Here is a 24,170-nt window from a genome sequence, read left to right as displayed (position 1 = left end):
ATAGTCTCAGGCTTGCTCTAGTCTAGATTTAAAAAGTCTGATTTCCAGAAGGACGATTATATTTAATCTAGATCTAAGTGAAGGCTTAAATTAAACCTAGTCAGAGGCAGGTTTATGTTCAGATTAATGGATGTTGGCCCCCAGGTTGACCTTGGCAATGGAGGAAAATGGATTACCTGGACTATTTCAATTATGATCAAAGAGTACCAATAAGCGCAGGCAGAAGCGGTTATAGACAGGAGCAACGCACTTTATGATTTTGATTAAATCCATTTCCGTTACCATTTCCGTATGTACAAAGAAAATACAGCAATTCTTCAAATGAGTGACGAAAAAGCTTTGGTAATGGAGAAAGAAACCAAATAAATAAAAGTGACAGTCTCTAAAATGGAAACGGACGTTAGGGAATTAAAAAAAGAGAACAATCTTCTGAGAGAAGCCTTACTAGACATCCAAACTAGATCGATGAGGGAAAATCTAGTACTTACAGGTATTCAGGAAAAGGAGGGAGAAATAACAGAGAATATTATGAAGGACTTCCTGCATACAGCGCTACAAATCCCACTCGAGGCTGTCGATAAAATCCAACTAGAACGTGTACATCGTTTCGGAAAAAGAGGACAGAAATATGAGCGCCCAATCGTTGCCAAAATTGCTTTTTTTAAGGACAAAGCTATGGTGAAAAGCCTGGGAAAAAGACTTGCTGGCACGAAAATAGGCATGAATGATCAGTTCCCGAAGGAGATTGTAGAAAGGCGCAAAGTTCTGTATCCAATCTTCAAGGAAAACAGATTAAAAGGGAAACGTGTTGCACTAGTGGTGGATAAATTATATATTGACAACCAAATGTTCAGAGACACAAAGACTACTCCATGGCTATTCTAAAAGTTGTAATAGAGGAGTCAAATATTGGAGCACCTGATACTAGCAATGATAGGGATTGTAATATTAAATAACAATTATAGTAAGTATAGTATTTTATAAATGGATAAAACGATATAACAAGCAGAATAATACATCTTTATATACAAATAATTAGAACATGGATTTTTTGGCGGGAGATTGTTGTTTTGGCGGATGGTTGTTGTGGTTGGTCCTGTGTTCTCTCTGGCGTCCTTTCCCCCTTGCAGCAGATGTGGATGCGGGTGCGTTTGCACGCTCGGCCCATTTCTTCCGCAGTCAACCATGTGGTGTGCATTTTTGTATTTGAAAAGGTACGGCGTTAAGTGGGTGAGAGGGGAAATGGTTGCATATCCCAGAGCCGACCGGGGGTCTATGAACAGGGGTAGTGAGAGAGAGAGCTTTCAATTTTGTGTAGATGAGGGATATACATTTTTAAATATAGTATACATCTAATCTAATTATTCATTGTCCTATCATGATGGAAAGATCCCTAACCCTATAACCTGGACACCCACCTGAGCGACCCATACACCAAAGAGAAGTTCCCATCTATTTTATGGACCTGCTGTGAATATGCAGCCTAAACAGAGAAATAAATGCGGTCAGAGACCTACTTGAGCAGCACCGCCCCCTCAAGATTCTGAGCCTGCCTGGCAGGGTTGGTCCTACAAAGCCAGAGCCCCCTGATGGGAGAGCAAAATATACAAGGAAATTCTCAAAGCTGCTAATGAGAACCTTGACGACCTTTTACCTAGCCGGTGGGGATTCCGGTGGGGTACGCCCACCCAGGTAGTGGCAGTGCTGGCAACACTGGCTGCAGTAACCCATGGGGAGGGGGTCACACTCGGACAATCAGAGAGGGGGTTTATCATTGTGGCCCAGGTGGCACAAAACAATCAAAGGTCTGACCGCATGGAGATGCTTGGGAAAATGGTTACAACAGGGGATCAGAGTGTTTGTGTCTCAGGTGAAGAGGGTGGATCTGATCTCCATCACCTAGGACTTGACATAGATTAAGTAGATTAATCAAATCTCACATTGTTATCAATTTCTGCTCAATCTGCATGCTTTCTCAATCAGCTTTAACTGTATGTGCACTCGTAGATCAAGTTATTTCTCGAGTTGGGCTCTGGGATATAACAGCCGTTGAGTATCGGATTTTATGGTCGATTGTGGAGGAGAGGGGTTGAGTGAGTGTGTTGGAGTATGTGAGTATGTGCGTGTGTGCTGGTCTGGCATCTGTTGTGGGGGGGGGTGGGGATGTTGGGGGGGGGGGTATGGGATGGACCGCGGGAATTATTTGCTAGGATAATAATTGCTTGTCAATGGATTAAATGTAATACAATGGCAATCCTGGTTATATGTTAGAATCCTATGCGTGAACTGCCGACATTATTACGCATATTAATTGATAATGATGGAAAATAGGATATGCATAATAAAAATAATAATAATAGTTATATAGATATATATATATAGAGGTGAAAGCATTGGAAATGCTTTTGGCGGTTAACCTGCTTCTGTTTTGTGGGTGGCACTGTGTGCTGTTATCGATGGATGGGTCCTGGCCTCTCGGGGCCTTAGGGATACGGAGGGACGTGGGTGGGATGCTGATCACTGGGATGACGGCTCAACTTGGGATGGGGAGGGGCTTTAGCGGGGGAATTAGTGGAGAACAATTGAAGGGTTACTCCGTAGCAATGCAAATATCACGGTACAGCTATATGGACACTCAATCATTACGCAATTTTTTATTGATAAATTTACAAACATATATAATGATAAATAGACTTGAAACTTGTATCTCATTATGGTGTATGGTGAAATAAGTATAGCCAGTTATAATTGTAATGGCTTAGCTGATAATAACAAAAGAAGAACAATATTTACATGGCTCAAAGAGAAGGAATATAATATCTATTGTATACAGGAAACTCATTCAACAATTCGAGATGAAGTAGCGTGGAAAAAAGAATGGGGGGGGGGGGGGAATATACTTCTCCCATGGGCAAAGAAATTCAAAAAAGGTGATGATATTAATTAATAGTAATTTCGATCCAAATGTGCAAATTGCCCAAATAGATACGCAAGGTAGATGGATTATTTTAAATATGGTATTGGACCATAAACAGATATGGCTCATTAACCTTTACGGACCAAATAATGATGATCCACAATTCTTTGACAATATATATAATAAATTATCAAGCCTGCAAGCAACTCAAGACAATATTATTATGGTGGGGGATTATAATACTGTTTTAAATAGCTCAATGGACCGAAAAGGAAATCACACCACAAACAATCACCCACATGCTCTTAAGGAAATTGTGAATGTCATGGATACATTAGAACTAGTAGATATATGGAGGCTTAAATATGCTGATCTAGTGAGATATACATGGCGGAGACTGAATCAAGCTAGTCGTCTTGACTTCTTTCTTATCTCATTCTCGTTGGCACCAAAAGTAAAAAAAGTGTTGATAGGGGACAGAATGCGGTCGGACCATCATATAATAGGCATATACATTACTCTGACTGAATTTCCACGTGGGCGAGGATATTGGAAATTTAATCAAAGCCTATTAGATTATAATTTATTTATAATTAGAACAAAGGAATTTATAACTGACTTTTTCCAACATAACATAGGTACAGCGAATCCCCTTATTGTATGGGACACCTTTAAATGTGCCTTTAGAGGCCATGCAATTCAGTACTCATCTCGAAAACAAAAGCAATTTAGGTCAAAAGAGTTTATACTAAGAAAGGAAATAGAAAGTCTAACAGAACAGATAGATGGCAATAAAAACTAACATAGAGGATCAGAATAAATTAGAGGAAAAACAAAAAGAAATGGAAAAACTTATTCAAGAAAGATCAAGTGTAATATATTATAAAAATAAAGCAAACTGGATGGAATATGGGGAAAAATGCACAAAATTCTTTTTTAATCTTCAACATAGGAATGCTACCAAAAAGAACTTAATGAAACTGGTTACAATTGACGGAGTCACCCATAATTCACCTAATGATATTTTGAAGGAAGAAACAAAGTATTTTAAGCATATGTTTTCTTTTCAGTCGCCTCCATCTCCTCTAACTGAAGCTAATTGTCGAGATTGTTTTTCTATTGATAATGTCAAATTAACAGCCACACAGAAAGACTCATGTGAAGGTGAAATTACAGAGGAGGAACTTCTGGATGCAATTAAAGACTTTAAGTCCGGGAAAACTCCAGGGTTGGATGGCATACCAATCGAGGTATACCAAACCTTTTTTGATATACTAAGAGGACCGTTATTAGCATGTTTTAACCACTCCTATGTAAATGGTAGATTATCTGACACTCAAGAAGAAGGTCTGATCTCATTATTACTGAAACAGGATACAAGTGGAAAATATAAAGATCCAGTCCATTTACAAAATTGGAGGCCCCTTACACTTCAGTGTTGTGATGCAAAAATCCTAGCAAAATGTATAGCGCATAGAATTAAAAAGGTATTGTCGGATATTATTCATTCTAATCAGACAGGTTTTTTACATGGAAGATACATTGGAGATAATATAAGGCAAGTATTGGAAACAATAGAACACTATGGAAAATATGGGAAACCAGGCCTGCTATTCATAGCAGACTTCGAAAAGGCATTTGATAAAGTTCGACTGGAATTTATATATAAATGCCTGGAGCATTTCAATTTTGGAGAATCTCTTATAAAATGGGTCAAAATCATGTATAGTAACCCTAGGTGTAAAATAGTAAATAATGGCTATTTCTCAGAAAGTTTTAAACTATCAAGAGGTGTGAAACAAGGTTGTCCACTATCGGCATATCTATTTATTGTGGCCATCGAGATGTTAGCTATTAAAATCAGATCCAATAATAATATCAGGGGATTAGAAATACAGGGCTTAAAAACAAAGGTGTCATTGTACGCAGATGATTCATGTTTTCTTTTAGATCCACAACTAGAATCCCTCCACAGCCTCATAGAGGATCTAGATACATTTTCTAACCTCTCTGGATTAAAACCAAATTATGACAAATGTACTATATTACGTATTGGATCACTAAAAAATACAATTTTTACATTACCATGTAGTTTACCAATAAAATGGTCTGATGGTGATGTGGATATACTCGGAATACATATCCCAAAGGAAATAAATGATCTCACTTCAATAAATTTTAATAGAAAGTTAGCAAAAATAGATAAGATCTTACTACCATGGAAAGGAAAATACCTGTCAATTTGTGGAAAAATCACCCTGATTAACTCTTTAGTATTATCCCAGTTTACCTATTTGCTTATGGTCTTGCCTACGCCTAGCAAACAGTTTTTTAAATTATATGAGAAAAAAATATTCAATTTTATTTGGAACGGCAAGCCAGACAAAATTAAAAGAGCATATTTATATAATGAATATGAATTCGGAGGACAGAAATTATTAAATATTAAAGCATTGGACCTATCACTAAAATCTTCAGTCATCCAAAAGTTATACTTAAATCCGAACTGGTTCTCAAGCAAATTAGTAAGATTGTCTCACCCACTGTTCAAGAAAGGCCTTTTTCCCTTTATTCAGATTACAACCTCTCACTTTCAGTTATTTGAAAAGGAAATAATCTCCCAAATGTCACTATTTCTAAAACAAGCCATAGAAATTTGGTTGCAATTTCAATTTAATCCTCCAGAAACGACAGAACAAATAATGCAACAAATATTGTGGTTAAATTCAAATATACTAATTGACAAAAAACCTTTATTTTTTGACAGAATGTTTAAAAAAGGTATAATCTTCGTAAATGATATCATCGGTAGGACTGGTGGAGTTATGTCGCACATGCAGCTAACAAAAACATATGGAAATGTCTGTTCTACCCAAAATTACAACCAAATAATTGCAGCCTTACCGCAAAAGTGGAAGAGGAAAGTTGAAGGGGGAGAAAGTAAGGAACTTGTCTGTCGGCCTTGCATTAAAGAACATAATTGGTTAAGGAAAACTGTGATAAATAAAAAAGTATATCAGTTTCACTTAAGGACCAAAGGATTGACAGCCGTCCCATATAGATTGCAAAATAGTTGGGAAGAGATCTTTGACGTACCAATCCCATGGCATAGTGTTTATGAACTGACACGCAAAACGACACCGGATTCAAAAATTAGAATCTTTCAATTTAAATTATTATATAAAATTCTTGCTACCAATAGAATGTTATTTATATGGGGGATACAATCTTCCCAGCTCTGCAGATTTTGCTGTGAAGAGATAGAATCATTAGATCATTTGTTTTGGTTCTGTCTATTTGTAGCTTGTTTTTGGACACAGGTCCAGGAATGGCTAAAGGATTGCAATATTTACCTGGAACTAACCTTGCAGATAGCATTACTGGGTGATCTGAAAAGTCATAGTCAATCAATCAATAATATAATAATACTTTTAGCAAAAATGTTTATTTTTAATTCACAATCTGTAGAAGCAATGAGAATAGAAAGGTTCAGAACTTTTGTAAAACATCACAGTATGGTTGAAATATATATGGCAAATAGAAATCCTATATGGATGGTGTTAAGAGATAGATGGGAGGTATTGAATAGAGTTGAAGGATGGGACTAATAACAAATAACAACAAATAATAACAAAGATAGCTAATAATGTAAGTATACTGTGTCCATAATAAGTATATAGGTTGTATGTTGGGAGCTTTTGGGAAAGAGCACAGTTAGAAAGATATGGCATTTAGAAGCAAACCGGATGGACATCATGAAAATGATCGGAGAGGTTGAGAGTAGAAGAAGTTCAGGAGCAAAAAAAAAAATAAATAAATAAATATATATATATATATATATATATATATATATATATATATATATATAGATATGGATATAGAATTGTTGTAAAATTAACTCTGTCCATAAGGTGTAGATAGTAATTATAGACCGGAAGTAGAGGCCTGGGCGTTGTTGTTCACTAAACTTACTCCAAGTAGGGAAAGGATGGTGGGGTTGAAAAGTAATAAAGGGGAATATATATAAAAAATAAAAAAAACATGGGGGATTGGAAGTGATGCAGACAATTACATTGATAGAAAATACAATCTATCTGCAATATTAAGCTGATCCATCGCCCCTAAAAAAAATAAAAATAAAAAAATAAAAAAAATACAGCTGACATTTGATTTGCTTGAGCCAAGGCTTTCATCTGACGCTCTTCGGGGAAGGCCCATCCATCCTTCCCTACAAGTACTGATCACCTTGGGCATCTGGAACCTTCCATCGAGAAACAGGAGATTTGTGTTGTAAATGAACCGACTGTATGCAGAATAGTCCACAAAGTCTGAAATGCTATATGTGAAGTGAAAGACAATTACATCAAGTTCCCTGATGCTGCTGCCCAAGACAACTACAAAGTAGAGTTCTATGAATATGGGAACTTCCCTGGAGTCATTGGCTGTATAGATAGATTGATGTCATATTCCCATCAAGTGTCCCTCTACAACAGATGCTGAGGAGTACAGGAATCTTAAAAACTGGTTCGAAAAAAATTAACAAAGTGTGTGCACTCCCAATTTGCAGTTCTCCAACATTGTTGCATGTTGGAAAGGTGCAACTCATGACTCAAGGATTTTCCAAAACTCCTCTTTGGATACTCAGCTTGAAGGAGGACAACATAGTGGAATCCTACTTGGATTCTCATATCCTCACCAGAGGTGTATTGGAGCACGTTTGGTGTATAGAAGAGTCGTTTCCAGTGCGCTTTCAACCAAGAAGATGCTGCATTGTCATAATTGCAACAGCAGTGCTTCACAATAACCTCAAACAGCATAGCTTCCCAGATCCTCACATTGAAGGTGAGGATGACCCAGATGTTCCTATGGTTGAGGCAGACAATGACAGAAATGGACAAGCCTGCAGAGGGGCTTTTGCTATGCAGCACTTCTCACAACAGAAAGCTCAAGTGATTGAAGCAAAAAATACCCATGGATATTCACAAATAGAAATATCGGGACCCTGAACTGGTGCTGGTTTGAGAAGAACATTGGTACTGCTGCTGCTTCCTGTTTCTCTCCTCCTCCTTCATAGCCAACTCAACATGAAGGATTTGCATTGTCATATCATGCTCCTCTTTTAAATACATTAGTTTGCGCTCATGAAATTCCATGGGCAGTTTCTCATGCATGCTCAGCCTCTTTCTCTTTGTCCTCCATCCCGGGGTAGTGACACAATCTTCCCTCCTGGCTGCTTCAGATGTAGCGGGCTGACATTCATCCCGTTAAGACAAGTCCCCTCCAAGCTATGGTGATCATCTGCCTCTAGAAAATGATTACATTGCTGCATTAGAGAACATTATTTCTTCAAGAGTTGAGTTCATTACATACAGTCGTGGTCAAAAGTTTTGAGAATGACACAAGTATTGGTCTTCACAAAATTTGCTGCTTCAGTGTTATGAGATATTTTTGTCAGATGTTACTATGGTATACTGAAGTATAATTACAAGCATTCCATAAGTGTCAAAGGCTTTTATTGACAATTACATTAAGTTTATGCAAAGAGTCAATATTTGCGGTGTTGACACTTTTTTTTCAAGACCTCTGCAATCCGCCCTGGCATGCTGTCAATTAACTTCTGGGCCACATCCTGACTGATGGCAGCCCATTCTTGCATAATCAATGCTTGGAGTTTGTCAGAATTTGTGGGGTTTTGTTTGTCCACCCGCCTCTTGAGGATCGACCACAAGTTCTCAATGGGATTAAGGTCTGGGGAGTTTCCTGGCCATGGACCCAAAATGTTGATGTTTTGTTCCCTGAGCCACTTAGTTATCACTTTTGCCTCATGGCAAGGTGCTCCATCATGCTGGAAAAGGCATTGGTCGTCACCAAACTGTTCTTGGATGGTTGGGAGAAGTTGCTCTCGGAGGATGTGTTGGCTATTTGTAAGTCGCTCTGGATAAGAGCGTCTGCTAAATGACGTAAATGTAAATGTACCATTCTTTATTCATGGCTGTGTTCTTAGGCAAAATTGTGAGTGAGCCCACTCCCTTGACTGAGAAGCAACCCCACACATGAATGGTCTCAGGATGCTTTACTGTTGGCATGACACAGGACTGATGGTAGCGCTCACCTTGTCTTCTCCGTACAAGGTGTTTTCCGGATGCCCCAAACAATCGGAAAGGGGATTCATCAGAGAAAATGACTTTACCCTAGTCCTCAGCAGTCCAATCCGTGTACCTTTTGCAGAATATCAGTCTGTCCCTGATGTTTTTCCTGGAGAGAAGTGGCTTCTTTGCTGCCCTTCTTGACACCAGGCCATCCTCCAAAAGTATTTGCCTCACTGTGCGTGCAGATGCACTCACACCTGCCTGCTGCCATTCCTGAGCAAGCTCTGCACTGGTGGTGCCCCGATCCCGCAGCTGAATCAACTTTAGGAGACGGTCCTGGCGCTTGCTGGACTTTCTTGGGCACCCTGACGCCTTCTTCACAACAATTGAACCTCTCTCCATTAAGTTCTTGATGATCCGATAAATGGTTGATATAGGTGCAATCTTACTAGCAGCAATATCCTTGCCTGTGAAGCCCTTTTTGTGCAAAGCGATGATGACGGCACATGTTTCCTTGCAGGTAACCATAGTTAACAGAGGAAAAACAATGATTTCAAGCACCACCCTCCTTTTAAAGCTTCCAGTCTGTTATTCTAACTCAATCAGCATGACAGAGTGATCTCCAGCCTTGTCCTCGTCAACACTCTCACCTGTGTTAACGAGAGAATCACTGACATGATGGCAGCTGGTCCTTTTGTGGCAGGGCTGAAATGCAGTGGAAATGTTTTTTGGGATTAAGTTCATTTTCATGGCAAAGAGGGACTTTGCAATTAATTGCAATTAATCTGATCACTCTTCATGACATTCTGGAGTATATGCAAATTGCCATAATCAAAACTGAGGCAGCAGACTTTGTGAAAAGTAGTATTTGTGTCATTCTCAAAACTTTTGACCACGACTGTAATTGTTATTACGGGAGTGCAAGAGATGACTGACAACATTACATATTCCCTGCAATCCAGGGAGGCACATGTTCTATGAATGTGTCCTACCAAATGAGGATTGGAACGGTCTCCCATCTGAACTGTCTAAATGGTCATCATCGGGGATAACTTCCAGGGGTTGCTGGGTAGCAATGATTCCGGTCAACAAATCCCCCAGCTCATCTGTCTCTGGTATTACCAGTCTTGATACACTCCCTACAAGCAACAGCATTTGTCTTTCCACAAGACCTTAGAAAGACAATATAGAAATGATATTAGTAAATATGCATGATATTGTTTGTGTTAAATTTCTGTCACACAAATACATTTAGGCCCCACTGTGTTGTGTTACTCAAGAAAACAAACATTTCAAAGTGACTCTAATTTGTAAAAGTGGGCCAACAATCAATACAACTTGAATCACTCCACAGCCTCATAGAGGATCTAGATACATTTCTAACCTCTCTGGATTACAACCAAATTATGATACATGTACTATATTACGTATTGGATAACTAAAAAATAAAACATTTACATTACCATGTAGTTTACCAATAAAATGGTCTGATGGTGATGTGGATATACTCGGAATACATATCCCAAATGAAATAAAGGATCTCACTCCAATACATTTTAATAGAAAGTTAGCAAAAATAGATACGATCTTGCTACCATGGAAATGTGTGGAAAAATCACCCTGATTAACTCTTTAGTATTATCCCAGTTTACCTTTTTGCTTATGGTCTTGCCTACGCCTAGCGAACAGTTTTTTAAACAGCCGTCCCATAAACTGCCCAATAGTGTTTACCATGATGATTAAGTGAATTTTGTCTTTACCGCATGCTTGGAACGCACTATAAAGATGACATCAAGTTCTTCTACAGGAACTTTTGACTGGACAGGAAACGTGTGTTGGTGTGACGTGTGTGTGTGTGTGTGTGTGTGTGTGTGTGTGCATGCATCAGAGGTCTAATGTAATTGCTGGATGTTATTATGGGATAGACAGTCACATGAAGACAATTAGGTGCTCCCTTCACTTCAGAGAGGCACAGTGTTTCAGTTACAAATGAGCCACAACAAGCAGTCAGTAACAATTTACAATGCACAATTAATAGAATCTCTATACAATCACTGCAAACCATTAGCACACATCAAGTTCCCGGATGCTGCTGCCCAAGTCAACTACAAAGTAGAGTTCTATGAATATGGGAACTTCCCTGGAGTCATTGGCTGTATAGATAGATTGATGTATATTCCCATCAAGTGTCCCTCTACAACAGATGCTGAGGAGTACAGGAATCTTAAAAACTGGTTCGAAATTTTTTTACAAAGTGTGTGCACTCCCAATTTGCAGTTCTCCAACATTGTTGCACGTTGGAAAGGTGCAACTCATGACTCAAGGATTTTCCAAAACTCCTCTTTGTATACTCAGCTTGAAGGAGGACAACATAGTGGAATCCTACTTGGTGACAGTGGGTATGCACAGACCAACTTCTCGTTCACCCCCTATCTTCATGCAATAGGACCTGAGCAACAACGGTACAACTAAGCTCATATCCTCACCAGAGGTGTATTGGAGCACGTTTGGTGTATAGAAGAGTCGTTTCCAGTGCGCTTTCAACCAAGAAGATGCTGCATTGTCATAATTGCAACACCATTGCTTCACAATAACCTCAAACAGCATAGCTGACCAGATCATCGCATTGAAGGTGAGGATGACCCAGATGTTCCTATGGTTGAGGCAGACAATGACAGAAATGGACAAGCCTGCAGAGGGGCTTTTGCTATGCAGCACTTCTCACAACAGATAGCTCATGTGATTGAAGCAAAAAATAGCCATGGATATTCACAAATGGAAATATCGGGACCCTGAACTGGTGCTGGTTCGAGAAGAACATTGGTACTGCTGCTGCTTCCTTTAAATGCATTAGTTTGTGCTCATGAAATTCCATGGCCAGTTTCTCATGCATGCTCAGCCTCTTTGTCTTTGTCCTCCATCCCGGGGTAGTGACACAATCTTCCCTCCTGGCTGCTTCAGATGTAGCGGGCTGACCTTCATCCCGTTAAGACAAGTCCCCTCCAAGCTATGGTGATCATCTGCCTCTAGAAAATGATTACATTGCTGCATTAGAGAACATTATTTCTTCAAGAGTTGAGTTCATTACATAATTGTTATTACGGGAGTGCAAGAGATGACTGACAACATTACATATTACATACACACTATAAAGATGACATCAAGTTCTTCTACAGAAACTTTTGACTGGACAGGAAACGTGTGTTGGTGTGACGTGTATGTGTGTGTGTGCACGCATCAGAGGTCTAATGCAATTGCTGGATGTTATTATGGGATAGACAGTCACATGACAATTAGGTGCTCCCTTCACTTCAGAGAGGCACAGTGTTTCAGTTACAGTGGGGAGAACAAGTATTTGATACACTGCCGATTTTGCAGGTTTTCCTACTTACAAAGCATGTAGAGGTCTGTAATTTTTATCATAGGTACACTTCAACTGTGAGAGACGGAATCTAAAATCCAGAAAATCACATTGTATGATTTTTAAGTAATTAATTTGCATTTTATTGCATGACATAAGTATTTGATACATCAGAAAAGCAGAACTTAATATTTGGTACAGAAACCTTTGTTTGCAATTACAGAGATCATACGTTTCCTGTAGGTCTTGACCAGGTTTGCACACACTGCAGCAGGGATTTTGGCCCACTCCTCCATACAGACCTTCTCCAGATCCTTCAGGTTTCGGGGCTGTCGCTGGGCAATACCTGTTTGGACCATTCTGCCTGCCCTGACCCTGCCTGTTGTTCTGTACCTTGTCACACCACCCTGGATTATTGACCTCTGCCTGCCCTGATCCTGATACTGCCTGCCGTTCTGTACCTTTTGGACTCTGATCTGGATTACTGACCTCTGCCTGCCCTTGACCTGTCGTTTGCCTGCCTGCTGTTTTTGTAATAAACGTTTGTTACTTCAACACTGTCTGCATCTGGGTCTTCTCCTTAAACGTGATAGTATGAACTGGCCATGACTGACCCAGCAGACTCGGACCAGCTCCGCAACGCCATCTCCTCCCAAGGAGCCACCATTGGAAGGCACGAGGAGTTGCTTCGTTGTCTCATGGAAGGGTTCCAGACCTTGGCCAAACGCCATGACCGAGCGTTTAACACATTGCTGGAGCAATTTCCCGAGAACCCCGCTTACCTCCCCCGGAACGCTTCGCTGGAGAGTCGGGAACCTGTCGGGCATTTCTCGCTCAGTGTTCGCTCATCATTTAGCTGCAGCCCTCCTCCTTCCCCTCGGACTGCTCTAAGATAGCATACCTAATCACGCTGATGTCCAGGAGGGCTCTCGCCTGGGCTACGGCAGTGTGCGAACAACAGTCGGCTGTATGCTTCAGTCTAGTTCATGCATGAGGTAAAGGTTTTCGATGCTCCATTGTCCAGGAGAGAGGCTGCCCGGAAGTTACTCCAGCTTTGGCAAGAATCCCGAGTGGCGCAGCGGTCTAAGGCACTGCATCTCAGTGCTTGAGGCATCACTACAGACCCCCTGGTTCGATTCCAGGCTGTATCACAACCGGACGTTATTGGGAGTCCCAAAGGGCGGCGCACAATTGGCCCAGCGTCGTCCGGGTTTGGCCGATGTAGGCAGTCATGGTTAATAAGAATTTGTTCTTAACTGACTTGCCTAGTTAAATAAAGGTAAAATAAAAATAAATAAATAAAATCCCGCAGCGTGGTAGACTATGCAGTGGATTTCCGCACGTTGGCAGCTGAGTGTGCCTGGAACCCGGAAGCGACACGTTCTTGAGTATCGGAGGAAGTAAAGGACGTGCTTGCAGCCCGGAAACTACCGACGGAAATCGACTCGCTCATCGCCTTGACCATTCGGATCGATGGGTGACTACGGGAACAAAGGAAGGAGAGGAAGTCCACCTCGCCTCCGAGACATCCCGGAAGTCCCTGATGGCTCCGTTGCCGAGAGAACCCGAGAGTCTCCGAAGTCTGCCGATTCACCTCTTCCCTAGCCGATGCAACTAGGCAGAGCTAGGCTGTCTCCAGCTGAACGGCAATACAGGCTTCACACAAAGAGTTGCCTGTATTGCAGGACTACTGTTCATTTTGTGTCCACCTGTCCACTAAAAGACCAGGCTCACTGGTAGGAGCGAGTACTCTGGTAGGCCATACGGATAACTTTTCCTCTCCTTTTACTCGCACCCCCTTTCATGCCATCTTACTGTGGGGGAACCAGTCGAAATCGCTCTGGGTACTCATCGACTCTGGGGCTGATGAGAGCTTTATGGACGCTACCCTGGCGTCCGAGCTGGGCATCTCCACACAGCCCCTCTCCATTCACATGGACGTTAGAGCGCTGGACGGGCGCTCTATAGGCCGGGTCAACCACAATACCACCCCCATCAACCTACGAGTATCAGGGAACCACAGCGAGACGATCCAATTCCTGCTAATTAAGTCTCCTCAGGTTCCCGTGGTATTGGGCTTCTCTTGGCTCCAGCGACACAACCCCTTTAGTGACTGGTCTACTGGTGAATTCATGGGCTGGAGCCCGTTCTGCCACGCTCATTGACTGAAGTCAGCGCAGCCTGCCCCGCCCTGATCTGTTTCACCTGTCTTTGTGATTGTCTCCACCCCACTCCAGGTGTCGCCCATCTTCCCCATTATCCCCAGTGTATTTATACATGTGTTCTCTGTTTGTCTGTTGCCAGTTTGTTTTGTTTCGTCAAGCCTACCAGCGGTTTTCGCCTTACTCCTGTCTTTCTCAAGTACCTGTTTTCTAGTTTTTACCATTCTGCCTGCCCTGACCCTGAGACTGCCTGCCATTCTGTACCTTTTGGACTCTGATCTGGATTACTGACCTCTGCCTGCCCTTGACCTGTCGTTTACCTGCCTCCTGTTTTTGTAATAAACTTTTGTTACTTCAACACAGTCTGGGTCTTCCCCTGAAATGTGATAGTTTGAGGAAGTTTGTATGACTATGTCCCCCAAATAACATCCCATTCCTAATAGGCCCTGGTCAAAAGTAGTACACTACATAGGGAATAGGGTGCCATATGGGGTGCAGCCTGAGTGTGCTAAACATGCTTGGATCAGTGGATATTTTTTTGTTGTTGCCTGTTTTGCATATTATTTTGGCATTAATACGTGTCACATATCAGCTTGCAAATAATGTAAAAAAATAGTAATTGAGTTAATAAAACTGCATACAAACAATGGTCTCATTTTTTAAATTTCTTTCCAGCGGAAAATACGGAGCGTAGGGGTTGGTAATGTTCTCTAGTTGTGCCGTGATTGTCTCTGTCACTCATGGGGACACTACGTCACCGCAAAATCTATGAGCAGAGCTCGAAAATTCAAGCCCCTTGGGTGCTGTAATAGGGCTACATTAGAAGTGCACATCCAAGAAGGCTCAAGGTCATTGGCTACATATCAAATGATGTCGAATCACATATCTACCGTAGCTTTGATTGGACTGATCATGTCAACATCATACTTTCAAAATCTTAGCTAGCAAGCTAGACAAGCACTCATCATCATGAATCATGTCGATAATCTACGGGCAAATACTTTTCAATCCTTGTCATATGAAGAGAAATTATAGATAAAACGTATTGGTGCTCGTAGGCCATTGGACATAATCATTACACAACAAGTTGGAAATCGCAAATTCAACAATGAGTGGATTGGAAGGAATAAGTGGCTAACTGCAATCATTGCAAAGCAATCCCTATTTTGCTTCCCCTGCCTACTATTCGGTGGAGAGGGTGTGTGGTCCAAGTCTGGGTTTAAGGGTCTCTTTTCCAAGCTTAAAAGGATAAACATTCAACACTGCGGGCCAGAAAAGGTTGAATACATTGGCCATGCTGTCAATCCAGCATGACTTCTGCCGCGTTCAAAACAACTGGAAACTCGGAATTGGGAAATCTCAGACTTTAGTGAGTTCAAGACAACTGGGAACTCTGGAAAAAAATTAGCTCCTACTGGGAAAATACATTTTGAACGGTCATCCAACTAGGAATTCCAAGTCGGGAAGTCTTTCCAAGTCGCCTCTTTCTAAAGCTCCGACCTGAAGATCAATGACGTCATGATTCAACCTTGTTTTTTTTAACGAGTTCCCAGTTGTCTTGAAAGCACCATAAATCCAGAGAATGCCAGATTTTGATTACAAAGTTTGATGACAAAATTTGCCCACAAGGACTGCCGCGCCACCTTCCTGAAGATAGCCCTATTTGGTAAAAGACCAATTCCATATTATGGCAAGAACAGCTCAAATAATGTTGATGCATGCAACATCTGAGCAGAGGTACACAACCTATATTTTCGCGCATTTGGGCTGAAGTGTCTGGGAATGAGATTATCAAATAGGTTTCCCCTTTGGTCAGTCAGTTTTCCCAACACCCCCAATTCCTGTTCTCAAAATACATTTAGATCCTGGTCTAGACTACTGAGGGATATATGAATGGTCTAGACCAGGGATGGGCAACTTGATGGGGGTGGGGGCCACAAAAAATCTGAGCTCATCATGAGGGGCCACGAGTACCCACATCCATACTCACACATACAGTCTAAGTGAAATGTGAAATGGCCTAAGTGAAATGTTGTTGCAAGCAAAACATTTGTGGTTATGGATGTGGGTAGCGAATATTTTGTTGTTGTTTTAGAGTTCATTTCCTGCAATTCTACATATTTTGCAATGGGATGTAGAGAAAATGTATTTGTTTTAAAGCAAGTTTGCTGCAATTCTACACAAAACTGCTGATGCACAACTATATATTTTTTATTGCATTTTGTGTATTCTACTATTATAACTCTCAACATTATTAGGTTGAGAGACAGACTTTTTTCCTAAACATATAGGTTTTCCTACAGTGGGGAGAACAAGTATTTGATACGCTGCCTATTTTGCAGGTTTTCCTACTTACAAAGCATGTAGAGGTCTGTAATTTTTATCATAGGTACACTTCAACTGTGAGAGACGGAATCTAAAACAAAAATCCAGAAAATCACATTGTATGATTTAAGTAATTAATTTGCATTTTATTGCATGACATAAGTATTTGATACATCAGAAAAGCAGAACTTAATATTTGGTACAGAAACCTTTGTTTGCAATTACAGAGATCATATGTTTCCTGTAGGTCTTGACCAGGTTTGCACACACTGCAGCAGGGATTTTGGCCCACTCCTCCATACAGACCTTCTACAGATCCTTCAGGTTTCGGGGCTGTCGCTGGGCAATACGGACTTTCAGCTCCCTCCAAAGATTTTCTATTGGGTTCAGGTCTGGAGACTGGCTAGGCCACTCCAGGACCTTGAGACGCTTCTTACGGAGCCACTCCTTAGTTGCCCTGGCTGTGTGTTTCGGGTCATTGTCATGCTGGAAGACCCAGCCACGACCCATCGTCAATGCTCTTACTGAGGGAAGGAGGTTGTTGGCCAAGATCTCGCGATACATGGCCCCATCCATCCTCCCCTCAATACGGTGCAGTCGTCTTTTCCCCTTTGCAGAAAAGCATCCCCAAAGAATGATGTTTCCACCTCCATGCTTCACGGTTGGGATGGTGTTCTTGGGGTTGTACTCATCCTTCTTCTTCCTCCAAACACGGCGAGTGGAGTTTAGACCAAAAAGCTCTATTTTGTCTCATCAGACCACATGACCTTCTCCCATTCCTCCTCTGGATCATCCAGATGATCATTGGCAAACTTCAGACGGGCCTGGACATGCGCTGGCTTGAGCAGGGGGACCTTGCGTGCGCTGCAGGATTTTAATCTATGACGGCGTAGTGTGTTACTAATGGTTTTCTTTGAGAATGTGGTTCCAGCTCTCTTCAGGTCATTGACCAGGTCCTGCCGTGTAGTTCTGGGCTGATCCCTCACCTTCCTCATGATCATTGATGCCCCACGAGGTGAGATCTTGCATGGAGCCCCAGACTGAGGGTGATTGACCGTCATCTTGAACTTCTTCCATTTTCTAATAATTGCGCCAACAGTTGTTGCCTTCTCACCAAGCTGCTTGCCTATTGTCCTGTAGCCCATCCCAGCCTTGTGCAGGTCTACAATTTTATCCCTGATGTCCTTACACAGCTCTCTGGTGTTGGCCATTGTGGAGAGGTTGGAGTCTGTTTGATTGAGTGTGTGGACAGGTGTCTTTTATACAGGTAACGAGTTCAAACAGGTGCAGTTAATACAGGTAATGAGTGGAGAACAGGAGGGCTTCTTAAAGAAAAACTAACAGGTCTGTGAGAGCCGGAATTCTTACTGGTTGGTAGGTGATCAAATACTTATGTCATGCAATAAAATGCAAATTAATTACTTAAAAATCATACAATGATTTTCTAAATTGTTGTTTTAGATTCAGTCTCTCACAGTTGAAGTGTACATATGATAAAAATTACAGACCTCTACATGCTTTGTAAGTAGGAAAACCTGCAAAATCGGCAATGTATCAAATACTTGTTCTCCCCACTGTATATATATATATATATATATATATATATATATATATATTAGTATTTAAAAAAGAAATACAAAATTGATCCTTCTGCGGACCTACAAAAAGGGACGGCCAACTGGCCGACAGCTGCCCATCCCTGGTCTAGACCTGGATGCTTAAACTTTACTTTTTACTTTACTTGACCTACTGCCAGATTCTGACCAAAGATTATGGATATACTGATAAGATACATGTCTCTCCCCCCTAACAATGGGAGTCGTTGTCCACAAAGCGATATGACGGGCTGTATAGCGGCTGCCTATCCTTTCTTTGGATTGGTGGATACATCTCATGAGGGTTGTAGATGTCACATCAACCGCCTGTAATCAATGGCGAGAGATGCTATGCTACTAGCCTTATGTTATGAATATGCATAGCAATCTCGAGACAATTCTGATATAAAGGTTTTTTTCTCAAAGTTGCCGGGAGGTCACATGTCCTACTTATATCAGTACACTCGCAACAACTTAAGCATTACGGAACTTCTATTCGATCAAATAAACCACGTAGCAAATAAGCCATACATGTTTTTGTTGACCAAGTTCGACTCTCATTGACCCCCTTGCTTGGTGAAAAAACGGCACCTGCTGGAGGGAGACAGATTTTTTGCCGAGTTGGGCCTCAATTCAATTTCAATTTAAGGGATTTATTGGCATGGGAAACATATGTTTACTTTGCCAAATCAGGTGAAATAGATAATAAACAAAACATTACACTCACAAAAGTTCCAAAAGAATAAAGACATTTAAAATGTCAATAAATGTCTATATATAGTGTTGTAATTATGTGCAAATAGTTAAAGTACAAAAGGGAAAATAAATCAACATAAATATAGGTTGTATTTACAATGGTGTTTGTTCTTCACTGGTTGCCCTTTTCTTGTGGCATTTCACCCAATAAATATGGGAGTTTATCAAAATTGGATTTGTTTTCAAATTCTTTGTGGGTCTGTGTAATCTGAGGGAAATATGTGCAGGAAGTTAAGAAGTGCAGCTAAGTTTCCACCTCATTTTGTGGGCAGTGTGAACATAGCCTGTCTTCTCTTGAGAGCCAGGTCTGCCTCCGGCGGCCTTTCTCAACAGCAAGGCTATGCTCACTGAATCTGTACATAGTCAAAGATTTCCTTAATTTTGGGTCAGTCACAGTGGTCAGGTATTCTGCCACTGTGTACTCTCTGTTTAGGGTCAAATAGCATTCTAGTTTGCTCTGTTTCTTTGTAAATTATTTCCAATGTGTCAAGTAATTATCTTTTTGTTTTCTCATGATTTGGTTGGGTCTAATTGTGTTAGTTTGTGAACAGAGCCCCAGGACCTGCTTGTGAGCCAACATGTTTTCAGCACTTTTATTTCCATGACTGATCCACACAAATGTTCTAATGCTCTCTCTTGTCTCTCTGCAGCAGACAGTGAGCAATATGTTTGGAGCGTCAAATTGCAATAAAATCGCAGTATTGAATCGTAAAACATTTCAAATCATGAGAATCACAATACATATTGTATCAGCACCTCAGTATCTTGATAATATCGTATCGTGAGGTCCCTAGCAAATCCTAGCCCTATTGAGTCTGCCTTAACTGAATTTTGAAACCTTTTGATTTGGCCCTCTTGTTCAGGCAATATTCAGTAAATGACAGTGTTTGCAACCTTGCTGATTTGGGGTCTTCTTTGAACCCAGTTAAATAACTAAGTGATGTAACTCTGTATGGCCTGGTTTCTTCTTTCTATTTCCTGTGTCAGGCCTGGACGTCGAGACGAGGCTGGGCTTTGAGTGGACACCGCTGATGTGTGCTGTGCACGTGGCTCACTATGACATCGCCAAGTTGCTGCTGGACAAAGGAGCCAGCGCTAACTTCAGCAGAGGTAAAACAGATGTGTCATATTATGTAGGCTACAGCTTGTATTCGATACCATGCTCCCACCAGCACTCGGATGTTGACCACGTCTTTGTGCACTATAGGTGTGAAATTATTTTGCATTGTAGTTGAACAAAAGTACAAAGCAAGTTAGTAGGCGTGAACGTTGAATCATTCAACCAGGGTGATATTTTGGTCTCTACAGTGGTGGTTTTCACAGACAGTTGTGTGACAGAATTTGACTCATTGCTGCTAGAAACTTTCACATCTTCCAGCTTCTGCAAGACTGCTTGTAGAAGAGACTATCTGCTCTACCCACCACTGTAGAGACTTAAAAGAGAGAGAGAACACTTGCTGGCACGGGCTCAAATGACCTTCCAGTCAGAAGTAGGATAGAAGGGATATTGCAACAGAACAGCAACAATGGACAAGGAAAGGAAGGACAGGCAACTTGTAGCACACACGTGCACACACACACACAGTTAATTACCCCTCCTCTCGCACCTTCTTTCAATTTCCACACATGCCCCGGCCAAAGACTGAGGAGCCAATTAGAAGCCTTGGCACTTAGCTTCATCTGCCTTTATTTAATGCCTATGACGTTAAAGAGGAACCGTCTAAAAACAAGCTGCTAATCCGCCGGTGTGTTTTCAGTTTACAGCTCCGACCATATCATTCCTGCCTTTCTCTCTCTGGTGGAGAAATGGAATGCATCTTTCGGGGTGTCGTTGTATTAGGGATCTAGGAAAGGGAGACAAGAGAGATAAGAGAGTCAAAGTCATGGGTAGACAGAGGAGAGTGCTACCCCGGTTGGGTGATAAGGGAGGCGTGTTATATGTGTGTGTGTTACAGTCTGTGCGTTATACCAGTCAGCACATATGGGATGGATGGTTGTGTGTACGTCAGGGATGCGCGGGTCAGCTGTTTGTTCACCTGCACCCAATTGCTAATAACTAGGGATGTAAAGGTTCACCAAATCCACGGTTTGGTGAGTATTGCGGTATTGGGGTCACTGTTCAGTTTCGGTACGGCGGGAAAATGAAATGCCATTCACAATATTCAACATTCACAACATTCCTTGCATTGTCTGTTGTTACCGGATTGTTATGTTGGGCCTCTCAAGTTTCCACTCTGATGCTGCGTTTGTAACCATGTGGAAGGTGGGAATTTACCAGTTGTGAAGTCGTAAATACCAGTTGGATGCATTCATGTGATTTGAACTTGTTGAGAAACGCTGATTTGCTAATGGCCAATAAGCTGTGTCAACAATAAACTAAAAGTCCAGCTATCAGGCTTGTAAACTAATTATAGAGTTTAAAAAACACATTAATAGATTGCTTTTTATAATGTTTTGTTGTTGCATTTTACTGCTGGAAATGCTATTATAGAAGCCATTTCCTTAGTAAGTGACGTCAGAGGTCACCATGTGGGAGAGGTGGGTGCTCAGGATGATAGAGGAGTTTCCCACTAGTAATTGCCAGTTTGAGGGCCGTTTAAGTGGATTTTTCCCAATCGTTGGTTTGCTTATATAGAGCGGTGTGATGGGTGATTTGAAGGAGTCAGGTGCAGGAGGGTAAATCACAGAATACAGAATATATTCCGGAATACAGAGTTATGCAGAAATGCGTCAAACAGTCCAGTGCGCAAAACAGGCGCACTGGAACCAAACAGGCACACGGGGAAAAATACCCCTCCAACACAAAATACACGGAGCTCAACCGAGCTACACTCTCTTCACAATAAACAATCACACACAAGGACAAGGGGGCAGAGGGAACACTTATACAAGTACTAATGAGGGGATATGAACCAAGTGTGTAATTTGCTACATTTGCACACACTGTATATATATTTTCTGTTGTATTTTTGACTTTATGTTTTGTTTTACCCCATATGTAACTCTGTGTTGTTGTTTTTATTGCACTGCTTTGCTTTATCTTGGCCAGGTCGCAGTTGTAAATGAGAACTTGTTCTCAACTGGCTTACCTGGTTAAATAAAGGTTAAATAAAATAAAAAGTGTGTGTAATAACCAAGACAAAACAAATGGAATGATGAGATGAGGAGCGGCAGTGGCTAGAAGGCCAGTGACGACGAACGCCGAAGCCTGCCCGAACCAGGAGAGGAGGCAGCTTCGGAGGAAGTCATGACAGTACCCCTCCCACCTTGACTAGCAGCTCCAGCAGCATGCCAACACCGGCCTCGGGGACGGCCAGGAGGACGCGGAGCAGGGCAAGCAGGATGGCGACGGTGGAAATCCCGCAACAGGGAGGGATCGAGGATATCCCTCACCGGGACCCAGCACCGCTCCTCCGGACTTTACCCCTCCCACTCCACGAGGTACTGAAGGCCCCCCACCCGACACCTCGATTCCAGGATGGAACGGACGGAATACCACCGGCCTGAGGAGAGAAACATGGAATTAGGGGTTAATACGATAATCTGGTGGGATTAATAACCTATAGGTAACCTCATTTATCCTCCTCAGGACTTTGAACGGCCCCACAAACCGCGGGCTCAGCTTCCGGTAGGGCAGGCGGAGGGGCAGATTCTGGGTCGAGAGCCAGATCCGATCACCCGTTACAAAGACCGGGGCCTCACTGCGGTGGCGGTCGAATGCTCCTGGACCCGTGCCATGACTCCAGGCATGTGCTCCTCTCCTGCTGACTCCATGACGGGTGTGTGATTCTGTGATGGTGATTTGAAGGAGTCAGGCGCAGGAGGGTAAATCACAGAATACAGAATTTATTCCGGAATACAGAGTTACGCAGAAATGCGTCAAACAGTCCAGTGCGCAAAACAGGCGCATTGGAACCAAACAGGCACACGGGGAAAAATACCCCAACAATACAAAATACACGGAGCTCAACCGAGCTACACTCTCCTCACAATAAACAATCACACACAAGGACAAGGGGGCAGAGGGAACACTTCTACAAGTACTAATGAGGGGATATGAACCAGGTGTGTGTAATAAACAAGACAAAACTAATGGAATGATGAGATGAGGAGCAGCAGTGGCTAGAAGGCCGGTGACGACGAACGCCGAAGCCTGCCCGAACAACGAGAGAAGGCAGCTTCGGAGGAAGTCGTGACAAGCGGGTACTACCGGTTTGCTTAAATGGGTGCAAAAGGGAAGTTCGTAACGTGTCTTAAACACTTTCACGAGGTGCTGAAACCATGGGTTGGAACCGAAATAATTTTCCAATAATTTAGTTCTGAACAGAACCATTCTTTTTTTAGTTGCATTCCACAGTTCCGACCTGCAAAATAAGGTACCGGTTTATATCTTTACTTTCTGTTCCTTTTTAAGGACTTGTCTATCCTCGGTTGCAACACTCACTACCGAGATCCAAACTGCCTCTGGAAGAAACGTCAGCACAAGAACTGTTCGTCGGGAGCTTCATGAAATGGGTTTTAAACTTTTTTTTACATTAGCTCGATATTAAATTGCTTCACCAATCAGTGTGGATAGAGCAACTCGCTATGGAGCGGGCAAGCTATATAGTTGTTTACATGTGCGATGGACAGCCAAGTGCAGGGCGTGAGAAGGAACTGACATTTTGCTGGTGGGGAGAGAGCGAGAGAGGGTGGAGGAGGTTGTTCTTGAAGTGCTGGGCATCTTGTTATGACTAGCTTCGATGCAACCATGCATTATCTGAATTGGGCCCACAGAGTTATACCTACGGAGGAGCAGCTTCTATGGAGGAACTTTTAATGTCTTTGAACTTCTGAGACTTGGCTTAATGTTGTTAGCTATCTAGCTAGCTAACAAGCTTGTGTGTGCAGAGCAGCGCCAGAATTAAAAACATGTCTTACCTTTTTGTAGTTAATAAATCCAATGTTAAACGTAATAACTATAAT

General features: G+C 41.9%; 1 pseudogene across 1 annotated transcript in view; it reads left to right on the top strand.

The window, feature by feature from the left end:
• Window positions 1-10,038: 10,038 nt before the first annotated feature.
• Window positions 10,039-24,170, top strand: part of LOC311137017 (ankyrin repeat, SAM and basic leucine zipper domain-containing protein 1-like) — a 72,368-nt pseudogene continuing 58,236 nt past the window's right edge. The window contains exons 1-2 of the transcript in view: window positions 10,039-10,075; window positions 20,193-20,315. The product of the transcript in view is annotated as an ankyrin repeat, SAM and basic leucine zipper domain-containing protein 1-like (transcript). The remainder of the gene's footprint in view (window positions 10,076-20,192; window positions 20,316-24,170) is intronic.

This window comes from Coregonus lavaretus (genome assembly GCF_964263955.1).
Source record: "Coregonus lavaretus genome assembly, chromosome: 11".
Classification (NCBI taxonomy): Eukaryota; Metazoa; Chordata; class Actinopteri; order Salmoniformes; family Salmonidae; genus Coregonus; species Coregonus lavaretus.
This window is presented reverse-complemented; position numbering and strand designations above follow the sequence as displayed.